General features: G+C 41.5%; 2 pseudogenes across 1 annotated transcript; both read right to left on the reverse strand.

The window, feature by feature from the left end:
* Positions 1-103: 103 nt before the first annotated feature.
* On the reverse strand, positions 104-1579 carry LOC102874677 (annotated as a pseudogene). Its single transcript, XR_438994.1, has one exon. The product of XR_438994.1 is annotated as an N-myristoyltransferase 1 pseudogene (transcript).
* A 1534-nt stretch (positions 1580-3113) lies between these two features.
* LOC102862913 lies at positions 3114-3722 on the reverse strand (annotated as a pseudogene).
* Positions 3723-8455: the final 4733 nt, after the last annotated feature.

Raw genomic sequence — 8455 nt, forward strand, 5'->3', positions numbered from 1 at the left:
GCCAGGGATTCTCACATTTGTGAAAGTCGGACCACAAGTGGTGGGGTTCCATTTCCTGGTTTGAATTCTCAGTGGCTTCATCTAGAATGTCACTGGAGGCCAGTTACTGTAACACCAGTCTGACCTTCTCTGCCCCCATGCTGGGGCACTTCCAATTGTAGCGATAATACTGCAGATTGCCATCCCCAGTCCCAAACTTGAGCTTCTCCAGTCAGGTTTTGTTCTCCATGAGATCCAGTGCATTGAACACATCAAACCCTTTCATTTTGGCGAGAACAAGGGCATCGCTCATGAGGTCCAGAAGAGGGGTCTGGGTGTGAACGTTGTAGAAACGTTGTGTGAACGTTGGATGGTTCATGATGGTGGAGGGAAGGGTGTAAAAGCTCAGGAAGTCCGTCACCTCACTGTTTGCACGCTCCATCACAAAAGTGTCGATAATATTCTCCTGGGGGTAGAACCAGTGCTCTACCTCCTCCCGGCTCATGACTGGTGCGAGGTGGAACTGCTTCAAGTACCTGGTAAGGAGCTGGTGCACTACTGGAATGTCCTCCTTCTCCATCAGTCGTAAGCCAGCTGTCTTGGGAGTCCCTGGCAGTCGGTATAGCTTCATGGTGCGCTGCATGGTCATATTCCTGCTCAGATGGGAGAACTTGACTTCAATCAGTTTTCGAGGATTTAGGGACCGATGCCAGTACCTGCAGGTGCCAACAGGTTTTGGCAGCACCACCCCAGCAGTGTAAACAGCTTGGAAAATCCCCTCCAGGTGAACACTCCGAGTTATCTCTCGGATCAAGACTGGAGCAACCCTCTTGGAGCGTAGCTTCTTGTGCACACACAGGAAGTTGATCTCTACCATCTTCTCTGTGTCATAGACATGGATGTTTGCTGGGATGGCGCTGATGAAATCAACCAGTTCCCGACTGGAGACCACTCGAACCCCACAGTGCCACTGGGGAAGTCATCCAGGCGGCCGGAGAGTCCACAAAAGAAATTCTGGGGAATAATCGAATCGGAACATGTTGTCATCATCTTCTACATAATTCTCATTCAGGAGTGTGTACAGTTCTTTCAGCACCCCGCGGTCCCCCAGGTCCAAGGCGTCCCAGGTGAAACCCTGGGGCAAGGTGTAGGGCTCCTGTCGGATGTTGTCTTTCTCTGGCTCCACAGGGCCATGGGTGTTCACTACCTCTCCCAATTTGGGGACAGGCTGTTAGCTTCGTTTGCTAGCCTCTTCCATGGTTTTGGCAGGCCCCTGGCCCACGGAGAACAGTTCAATGGCTTTCTGTATTTCCTGGATCCTCTCTGCTGGCAAAGAGTTCATCTTCATAGGCTGATCCTGGGCTGAATCAGTCTCACTGCCTTTTTCTTTCTTCTTTTTCTGCTTCTTTTTCTTCTTTTTGGCTCCAGTGTCATTGGCTGGACTCAAACCACTCCGGTTGTAGCGGTTATCCTCCTCATTCTCGCAATCGCTGCAATGTTCATGACCGTTCCCGTTCCCGTCCATCATCCGTGGCAGCTGAGGTGCCGGTGGCTTCACTGCTGTCTCACTCTCGTCGGCCATCTTTAGTTGAGAGAGCCGGGCTCCGCCGATAAAATGGATTTTTTAGGAGAAACATTTTAAGCATTTGGGGGAATCTGAAGTAAGCCACACCCATTTCTATTTTAGCAAATACTTTGTTAAAGAAGATTTTGTGCGATAAATGGCTAGTGAAAAAATTTAAAACCCAGTTTTCCATCTCAAAACCATCTTTTCTTGCTAATGTATAGAGATTTATGCTACTAACCCAAAGGACATGTCTCTCTGGTGTTCAAATAATCCAGTGGCTCTTCAGAGAAAGATGAGCATGTTTGTGTGATTGACAGCGTTGGGAAATGTACTGTGGATGGTTAGCTATTGCTTGGTTCTACTCCACAGCAGTAAAAGAGATGTGTTTACAAAGGAATCCTGGTAGTGTAAGTAGTTTGGTGGCCAAGCAATAAAAAGTTGGGCATTCACATCCACATGATGCTTGGCACTCTGCTTCCATATCGATTATAGCCAAAGAAAAGCCTATGGAGCAGTTTTTTTCTGCCAGGTCAGTCACAATGAGTCATAACCCACTGTTGAGAATGATACAATATATTTACCACTGTGCATAATTTTTAAAATTTCTTGATCTATACAATTGTTTCAATCTATTTATTCATGTACATTTTATTCAATCACTTTTGTACATTGTGTTTATATAATTAATTGTTGATCTGTTGCTTTTACCTCCTGTATCTTCAAGTCCTAATTGCATCTTACCTATTTCCCCCAACAATCCCCTAGTAATCATTTTGACCTAATGATTGTCCCCTTCCTTCTGCCTATTCCTTCTCCCCTTTCACCACTTTTAAACAGATACAGATAGATATATATAGCTAGCTAGCTTGTTCCCCTCATCTAACTGCAATAGCCATATTGTCTTGATCTCAATTCTTCCCAGATTGTTGCACCCTATTCTTGGTCCTTGTAGTGTTCTTTGCCTATTGCATTTCTGCTTGCTAGACTCTCCATGTTATGTCGTACATTACGAGTACTTACTGCTTGGTGCTGCTTAGTATTCCACTGTGTAAATATTCACAGTTTTTCTGTCCTTTGGCTTTTGAATAATACTGCTATGAATATAGGTGTACCTATCTCTGAGTCTCAGCTCTGATTTCCTTGAGGTGTATTCCCCATAGTGGAGTGACTGGGTCATATGGGATTGATCTCTAGGTTCAGCTTTCTGAGGAAATGCCAAACTACCTTCCATAATGATTGTAACATGTTTTGTGTTTTTTTTTTATTTTTGTGTGAGTGTACCGTCAAATCAGATCTGACTGGTACAGGAGATTGTCCCTCCTTCCCCGGCAGAGCATCTGGTGGATTCGAACCGTGCGCCTCTGGGATTATAGTTGCAGCTCCTTACCACTAGGCCACCAGAGCCCCCCTGATTGTAACTTTTTTTTTTTAGGTAATATTTATATTTTAATACAACAACAGTCTCAGGATTCAAACAAGTCAGTCTGATTATTTACTCTGTTACAAAGAACTATAATGGAGGTAAACTTTGGCAGTGTATTTGTCAAGAATCAAATGTTAAACAATTTCATGTACATGGTTTTGAATCTGTAGAGGAAGATACAATTTCTGTCTTCCACTTCTGAATCTTCATCAGTTTCCTCTTCCAACTCAAATTCCTGACTGCTCGATGATTCAAAGTTACCCAGAGGTTCATTCTTCAGTCTCTCAATCAGCTCTGCCATATAATGTACATGCTGTGCTTCTTCTGCCAATTCTTTATTCTCTTTCTTCAAGCGAGCAATTTCACTGTCTTTCTCTTCAATTTCTTTATGAAGTTTCTCATTTTCCTTAAGTTTCATAGAGAGCCTGCCTTCGTTGTTCTGCTACTTCTTTCCAATACTGAGAGGATGGATTTTCTTTAACCATAAGATCAAATGCTTCCTGGTTGACTCCTCCAAGATTTTTATTTTCATTATATTCTGGGGCATTAACAACTTCAGGGCTGGAAGTCTTAGATGTTAATTGGCCAGTTCCATGTTTTCTTTTGTATATGCCTTTGGCCAACTCAACATTCTCTCCCAACAAGAGATCCAGCAGCTGAAGGCTGAATCATCTTCAGAGTTCTTCTTGGGAAAGGACTATCCTTTATATTCTCTTGGAGTCCTTCACATTTCTGCTTCATATTGGGATTCATTATACAGCTGATGACTCGGGTTTAGTTCCTTCAACCACCCGCACCGGTAAACAGCATCGGAAACGCCCCCGAGGCCGCCAGCGCAGCCTCCGGGAATGATTGTAACATTTTTACAGACCCACCAGCAGTGCATGAGAATTCCAGTCTCTCTACATCATCTCCAACATTTATTGCTTGCTGTTTTGTTAAACTTTGTTACTGCTATTGGAGTGATTTGAATCTCTGATTGCCATTCATTTTGAGCATTTCTTAATAATGTTTGTTGACCATCTGAATGTCCTTTGTGAAGTCTTAGTTTGTTTTCATCTTGTTTTGTTTTGCTGTGAAGAGTCTTTTGCCCATTTTGTTATTGTGTTATCCAAATTTGCAAAAATACAGTGAACACAGAAAACCCCAAAAGACTCAACAGAAAAAAATCACTAGACCTAGTAGAATAACTTAGTAGACTGGGAGGATACAAAAGCAACATAGAAAAATCAGTTGGATTTCTCTACAGCAACAAAAAAAAGCATATAAAAGGAAATTAGAAAAGCATTGCCATTTACAGTAGCCAGTCACAAGATGAAATACTTAGGAATAAACCAAAGTGAGACACAAAAGATTTTTATAAAGAAAACTACAGAACACTACTACAACATACAACAAAAGACCTAACTAAATGGAAAAATAATCCCTGTGCATGCATCGGAAGTCTCAACACTGTGAAAATGGCAGTCCTACCAAAAGCAGTCTACATGTTGCACACAACCCCAATACAGAGACTAAATTTTTCAAGGAGATTGAAAAGGAAAGAAACTCCAAAGAAAGCTTTTCTGAAAAATAAAGATGAAGTGAGGACATCACAATACCTGATCTCAAAACCGACTCCACAGCTGTAGCAATGCAAACATCATGGTATTGATATGATGGCAAGACATAATTCAGTGAAATAGAGAACCAAGTAATCAGTCCATCTAACTACAGTCAATTGATAATTTGGGGGGAAAAAAGACCTATTGAGGAAATGTAGAAAACGACGCACATTTCATACCATACTCAGAAACCAACTCAAGGTGTCTCAGAGACCTATAGATAAAACCAAAAACCATAAAGATCGTAAGAGAAAAAAAATGGGACTAAACTTAGAAGTGTTAGTCTTACATATGTAATTACAGCCACCATTGTGCAACCAGGAGAAGATAAAATTGACAAATGAAATTTAAAAATCATTTCCTTTGTGCATCAAAATCTTTTTCCAGTTGGAGAGGGGAAAGTCCACAGACTGAGAAAAAACACTTGGCAATAACATTTCAGAGAAGGGTCTCTGAAGGAAAGTTTATAGAATAATACAGGACTCCACAACAAAAGGTCTGATAGCCTAGTGACAAAATGGGCAAAGGACACTGTTTTAAGATAAGGAGCCCTGAAAACAACTATGAGGTACCATCTCACCCCAGTAAGAATAGCAAAATTCAACAGAACAGCAAACATCAATAGCTAGCAAAGTTGTAGAGAAACGAATTCATTCACTGTTGGTGGGAGTGTCAAATGGTGTAACCACTATGGAAGGCATATGGTGCACTCTCAAAAAGTTGCAAATAGAAATACCATTTGACCCAGTAATTCTACTACTGGGAATAGACCATAAAGAAACCATAACCACCACCCAAGCAGATATATGCACACCATGTTTATTGTAGCTTTGTTCATAATAGCAAAGAGTTGGAAACAACCCAAGTGCCAATCAACAAATGAATAGGTAGAGAGAAGCTGTGGTATATTCATACAATGGAATACTGTGCTGCATTGAAAAGCAAAGAACTCATGAAATACACAAAATGGATAACCCTGGGGATAAAGAAAAAAGTGTAACAATGAATGAAAATACAAAATCTCTGTAAATGTTCATTAAAAAAAAAAAGATAACCCTGGAGGACATTCTATGAGTGAAATATCTGTCACAAAATGACAAATACTGCATACATAGTGCCACTGTTGTAAAACAGGACTGACAACAGGGTTGGGGGAACCTAAGAAAAGAGGGGATAAATATACTGCATTGAAACAGATGAGGGAGAGAACTGTTTAAAAGCAATACATGATTAGGTATTGTCATGGTCAAGTCCAGAATGAAGGCTACACAGTGCAGTGGACTTGTGGGGGAGAGATTGTATAATACGCAATTTTTATTTTCAAAGAGAAGAGCAAATTGCGGGCAGGGGTTGGACAGGAAGAAAAGCTTAAGAATGAATGGAAACCCTAAGTCTCTCAACTTTCATTAAAAGATAAGGAACCCTAGTAATGCAGTGTGTAATAGATTTCAGTGCTAATCTTTTGGTTAAAGTACATCTCTGAAGAAGTGATAGGTTGCCACAAAAAAATTGGTGGAAGGGTACTGTGAGTCAGAATCAACTTGTTGGCAGTGGGAGTAGTATTTTGAGTATATTTTAAGGGAACTGTATGACAGCTAAATCAAGATCTGATGGACAAACATTTCGTGGTATTCTTCTGGTACTCAACTCCATCCCCACAATTAGTCCCAAATATCTTGGAACCATTTACCAGAAAACATACATACATAGAATAGGCCTGGTGTTACATGCCATTGAGTCACCTACGACTCAGTATGACCCTATTTATAATAGCTCTGAACCCTGCATTATCCTGAACCAGCTCCACTGTCTCCAACACCTTCCCTCCATTACCTCAGTCACTATCAATTCATCTCATCTGGGGTTTTCCTCTCCTACCCTGCCCTCCACTATTCCAAGCATCACTTCTCCAAGGACTGATCCTTCCTGGCCATGTGCCCAAAGTATGTGAGACAGCTTCAAAATCCTTGCTTCCAAGGAGAAACTTGGTTTCATCCTCTCCAACACAGAGCTGTTTGTTGTCGTGACAGTCATGGTATGGTAAGTACTCTCTTCAGCACTACAACTCAAAGGCATCCATTATTCTGTCATCCTTAGTCATTGTCCAGCTATCTGATGCACAGCAAGTAATTGTGAAGACCATGGCCTGGGTCAGGATCACCTTAGTCCTTAGACTGACGTTACTTGTTAGCACTTTGGAGAGGTCCCTGACAGCAGACTTTACCAATGCAACTTGATTTTTTGATGTGGGGTTTTTTGTTTTTGTTTTTTAATTTTTTGACTCAGTGCTAAGACTGTTGATTGTGGAATCAAGCAACCTGAATTTTTTTTTTTTTTTTGCAACCTTAATTATTAACCTCAGTCTCTATTCCAAGGAGCAACTGGTTTCATCTATTCCAGGACAGACCTGTTTGTTCTCAAAGGCATAGATTCTTTTATCATTCTTAGATTAGAATATTTGTGTATTGTGGGCTCTGGGCCATATGATAGTAGGCTAACTGTAGGCATACCACCAGAAAGATATCTATTAATAGCCAGGAAGGTGGAAACCCAGCTTAGTATATGTACCTATTGCTAATGAGGTAACAGATTGTGGATGGCAGATGAGATAAAATGGTTGAATTTCACTGGACATAGTATTGCCTGATAAAGAACTCCTTTGTTCCACCTTCTTTACATTCTAGTGCAAGTTTCTTCTGCTATACATTTTGACCTATTTCTTGTCTTTATAATGACTTTTCATGGGTAAACAAATGTAGATGTAAGAGAGCTAGTCAGAAGATTCAAAGACAGTTTAAGAATGCAAAGCTGTATAATGAAATGTGCAGAAAGCTGGTGTTTAAAAACCAAAGGCAAGGACATGCTTGCCATGTCTCAGAGAATTGAACAAATTTCAAGCCTCAAGTTGTTGTACCAAAATATTCTACAAGCAAAATCTTGAATGATGACAAGTATCAGAAGTTGAAAGCATCAAAACAACTGTTATCTCACCCCAGTAAGAATAGCAAAATTTAACAGAGCAGCAAACACCAACTGCTGGCGTGGTGCAGACAAAGTGGAATCCTTATTCACTGTTGGTGGGAGTGTAAAATGGTGCAACCACTATGGAAGGCTGTATGGCGCGCTCTCAAAAAGTTGCAAATAGAAATACCATTTGACCCAACAATTCCACTACTGGGAATATACCCTAAAGAAACTATTACTGCCACCCAAGCAGATACATGCATGTTGTTGTTATGTGCCGTCGAGTTGCTTGCAACTCATAGCGACCCTATGTACAACAGCCCTAAACTCTGTCCTGTGCCAATTGCACTGTCTCTGACACTCCCATCCCAATTATTTCAGTCACTGAATCAATCCACCTCATAGAAGGCCTTCCCCTCCTGCGCTGTCCCTCCACCCTCCCAAGCATGATGTCCTTCTCCAAGGACCGGTCTCTCCTCACATGTCCAAAGTATGTTAGACGGAGCCTCAGAATCTTTACCTCCAAAGAGCCACCCGGTTTAACCTTTTCCAGGACAAATCTGTTTGTTTTCCTAGCAGTCCATGTTATTCTCAATACTCTTCTCCAGCACCACAGCTCAAAGGCATCAGTTCTTCTATCCTCCTTGGTCATCGTCCAACTCTCTGGTGCATAACAAGTGATTACGAAGACCATGGCCTGTATCAGACACACCTTAGTCTCCAAGAGACACCATTGTTCTTCAGTACTTTGCAGAGGTCCCTAACAGCAGACTTTCCCATGGCAACGCGCCTTTTAGTTTCATGGCTGCTGGTGCCAAGACTGTTGACTATGGAGCCAAGCAAACTAAAGCTGTGTACAATCTCAATCTCTTCACCATCCAACCTGATGCTGCCAATTGGTCCAGTGGTGAGACTCTG

Source organism: Elephantulus edwardii, unplaced genomic scaffold (assembly GCF_000299155.1).
Source record: "Elephantulus edwardii isolate Elephantulus edwardi_28Jun2011 unplaced genomic scaffold, EleEdw1.0 scaffold00243, whole genome shotgun sequence".
In the NCBI taxonomy this organism is placed as follows: Eukaryota; Metazoa; Chordata; class Mammalia; order Macroscelidea; family Macroscelididae; genus Elephantulus; species Elephantulus edwardii.